Below are 4387 nucleotides of genomic sequence, written 5' to 3' on the forward strand. Positions count from 1 at the left end.
ATAAAACAAAAGAAGTTTATAATTACCGGGAAAATTAACACATACTAAAGAGGAGAGATAAAATACTAAGATGAGAAATACCACATGCGAAGGAAAAGTACAGGAAGTGACATAACAGAATGTAGTTAAGGTACTTCTCAACTATATATAATATATACTTTTCTAAAAGTTGTGTTCAAGAAGAGGAATAGACAAGACCTGGAGGAGATGGTTTGGATACTACTTTGCACATGTAATTCTTCAAATTTACCTATTTTCAAATAGGTTTCTTAATACATTTAGGAAACAGTTATTCCTGATGCTCATGTCTAATATTTTACAATATTGAAAATAGTAATTAAAGGCCTAAACAAGGTATTTTGATCCATGAAACTCATGACTATAGATGGTTTTTTGTGATAGGCACTTTTGGATGATATAAGCACAATACTGGATGTTGGTTATGAAATGATGAAGACATGTTGCTATAGAGTAGGACAAGGATTGGCATACTTTTTATGTGAAAGGCTAGATGGTAAACATTTTAGACTTTGAGGGACATCTAATCTCTGTCATAACTGCTCAGCTCTGCTACAGTAACATGAAAGCACCCACAGACAATACTTGAATGCATTCTAACAAAGCTTTATTTACAAAATCAGGCAGTGGACTGGATTTGGATCATGGGCTATAGTTTGCAGAACTTTGGCCTGGAGAGGTGATAAGTATTGCATTATAAAGACCAAACAGGATCATTATATATTACAATAATGCCATTAAAAAGAAGAGCTGACTATGGTAGAGAAAAATGAGGTTCAAGCAAATTAGCTCTTGCTTTTGGGTAGAGGAAAAGGAGAAAAGGGGACCACAAAGTTGAGTACATCACATTTTTCTTCTTGAACTCTAGTCATCAGTGGAGTCTACCCAAATGCAGAGATGCTGTGCTGTGTGGTTTTCCATGGAAACCAGTGGCAAGCTTGGTGATGCATCCAGGTTAACACATGGTTGATGGTGAAACAGTGTAAATGCAGAGGAGAGGAAGGACTCCCTGGCTGACATTGGTATTGCACGTGTATTTACCTCTACTTAGAAGAAAGGTCTAAAAGTCTACACGCCAAATGTTAGCACTAGTTACTTCTGAGGGATAATTTTTGGATAGGCATGTAGCAAAGGGGCACTATATTCAGTGTTCTTGGTATTTCTTCCTTATTGGAATATTTTTCAATTAATATGATTATGCCTCTAAATTACTAATGTGGTGACAAATACTATCTTCTCAACCCATTTTCATGTGGGTTTTTAGTCACTGAGGGCAGTCCAAGCTCTCTGACAAGACTCAGGATATTTCTAAAGGGATCCCAAATCATTTTCATCAGGATGCAGTTAGATCTCACTGTGCATAATGCACAAAAAATCAACTCCAGATGAATAAAGATCAAAATGTGAAAGGCAAAAACTTTAGGAGAAAGTGTGAAAGAGTATCTACTTGTCTTTAGGATCAGGACAAGGTAGAGAATATTGACCACATTTGAACTGACATTAAAAGCATCCCTTTATTAGAGAGTGAAGAAACTGTGGAAAGAAAATTTGTATTTGATCCATGTAAATGACAAAGTGTTCACACACAGAATTGAAATCTTGCAAATCAATAAGAAGAAATCAATGGAAAAGTAGGTTTTAACTCGAAACAGGCATTTTTATGAAAGAAGAAATTCACATGGCTAAAAGACATGTGCAAAAGTGGTCAACTGCCTTCGTAATCCAAGAAATGAAAGCTATCACAAAATTGGCTAAAAATAGAAAAGCTGACCCGACCTCTTATGGAACAGGATGAGGAATATTAGAATTGACAGAAATTGCTAGTAAGAGTATGAACTGGAACAAGTGCTTTGGAGAACATCTTACAGTACTTAGTATGTGGAAGGTAGGTGTGCTCTCTATGACCCTAGTTTAGTTTCTAGGATAGTATACCTGTGCATGAGAACAGTAAGAAATAAAAGAAGGCTAATGGAAGCATTGTTTACAATAGTCAAAACTAGAAAATAATCTAACAACCATCAACATAATAATAATAATATAATAATAATGCTCATACAGTAAAACATTATCCAGCAATGAAAATGAACTTCTGCTACAGATAACACAGATGTATCTTATACAAAATAATGTTGAGCAAAAGCAGACACACAAGTAAATGAGGTTTGATTCTCTTTATTAAAAGCTTAAAATCAATCATGGTTTGGAACACACATTTGTGTGGTAAAACTATACTTAAGTGCAAAAGCCAGGAGTGATTTCTTCAAAAGATGGAAAGGCTGGTTATACATGAGAAGATACTGGAAAGATTTCAGGTTACTATTTTAATTGTGGCAAATAAACATAGCAACCATTTTTTTTTTTTGCAGTAGGATCTTAAGTATGCTAGGTAAGTGCTCTACCACTTGAGCTATGCCCCTAGCCCTTTTTCAGGTTATTTTTCAGATGGTATCTCACATTTTTGCCTAAGCTGGCCTTGCACGGCAATCCTCCTATCTATGCTTCCCAAGTAGCTGGAGTTAGATGAGAGACTATGCCTGGCCCACTATCTCAACCATTTTTAAGTGTGTATCTGTGTGAGTGCTATGAATATATCAAGTGCATTCACGTTGTTGTGCAACCTTTACCACTGTCCATCCCCAGCATGTTTTTATTCATCTCAAACTGAAACTCTGAGCCAAACACTAACTCCCCATTCCCTACTTCCCCCAGACTGGAAACCACCACTCCTTCTTCTCTAATTTGACTTTTTAGAATACTGTCTTGTCTTTGTGCAATATTGCATATTGTCTTCAAAAGTTTCATCCATGTTGTAGCATGTCAGAATTCCTTTTTCTCATATAATATTCCACTGTAGGTATATATCCCATTGTGTTTATTCATTCCTCTATTGATGGGACACTGGGTTGCTTCCACCTTTTGGCTATTGGCAATAATATGTGGCTATAGTTATAAATGTAGACATATGAATATGTTTAAGTACCTTTTAATAATTTTCCATTTCCTGATGAGTTTTTAACTGTGATTTGATGCTGATTTTGTTTTCTGTATGTGTATTCAACTACACAAAAAAGTCTTTTTTTAAAAATCATAGTTAAGTGTGGAATTTAGCTACCATGGAAAATCTTTTTATTTCTTTCTATAGTCCTCTCTTGTCTGACAATTGAAGCAATGTTTTCCTTAAAATAAATATTAGTGAGTTATAAAGTAAATGGAAAGTACATAGGTAATACTCCACAGATTATTCACAAAATGCACACCTGGCTTGAGTGTGAGTGTGTGTGCATGAGGTTTGTCTAAAGCTATCTTAGGAGGTGAACAATGACTGAATCTGAAAAATGAAGACCAACCTAAGTGTGCTATTTAGATAAGAGTAGGTAAATAATCAACAAAGGTAAAACTACCAGCACGTAAAAATTAAAAGTAGTTGCCTCCCTGGAGTGGAAATTGGGGATGGGGAAGAGGCAGGACTTTTTTTTTTCTTAACTTTCCTCACAGTTTGTGGATACCTTTTAAAATAATCTGAATGTTACATGTATTAAATATTATACATATTGTATTTAAAAGAAAATATTGATCAATATTTATAATCTCTAAACAAGGCATTTGCAAATATTCATGTAGGTGTTACTGTTTTGCTTAAAATTTTCTGAGTTTTCATATTACTATAATGTTTAGTATTACATCTCCTTTACTTAGGACTTCTAAATTGTGTTGTTTTTCTAATGTTTTACTTCTTAACTATACATTAGACTGGCATCTTTACTTCCAGCAGTTCATCTCCATCTTCCTGTTTCCTGGGTATCTTATTATTCCTTCCTTTTGCCATTCTTTTAGGTTGAATTGATCTTCACATAATTCTTCCAGAAAAGGGTTTGTAAGAGTTAAAGCCTCAAGATCTTTTAATCCTTTGCTCATGCAAAAACTAAATCAAATGCTATCTTACATGTGAAATTCTTAAGGAAATTATTTGGGCAGAAATCCCTTCCCTTTATACTTGGCACACATTTCCTCCAGTGTACTGCTATCTTCTGCAGTAAATTACGGAGTTTGCGCTGACTTCTCACTTAAGAGGGCTGTGAAGTAGAATGGTGGCTAAGGATTCTGCTTAGTCAGTGTCCAGTTGTTACCACTCAGTTTATTCTTTTCTTCAATAAAGGGAAAGGGGGCTATAGGACGTTATGTCAGTGGTAGAGAATCCAAGACAACATGAAATTCCTGCTAGGTTTTAAAGAGGCCAGAATGTGGATGAGGCTCTTTGGCGGTTTCATGAGAAGAGAAAATAAGATTTCAAATAGAAGAATGGCAGCACATGCCAAGAATCAGAGGTGCACACATGCATGCTTTACTTGGTGATAGAGACAGAAAGGGC

This window comes from Castor canadensis, chromosome 9 (genome assembly GCF_047511655.1).
Source record: "Castor canadensis chromosome 9, mCasCan1.hap1v2, whole genome shotgun sequence".
Classification (NCBI taxonomy): domain Eukaryota; kingdom Metazoa; phylum Chordata; class Mammalia; order Rodentia; family Castoridae; genus Castor; species Castor canadensis.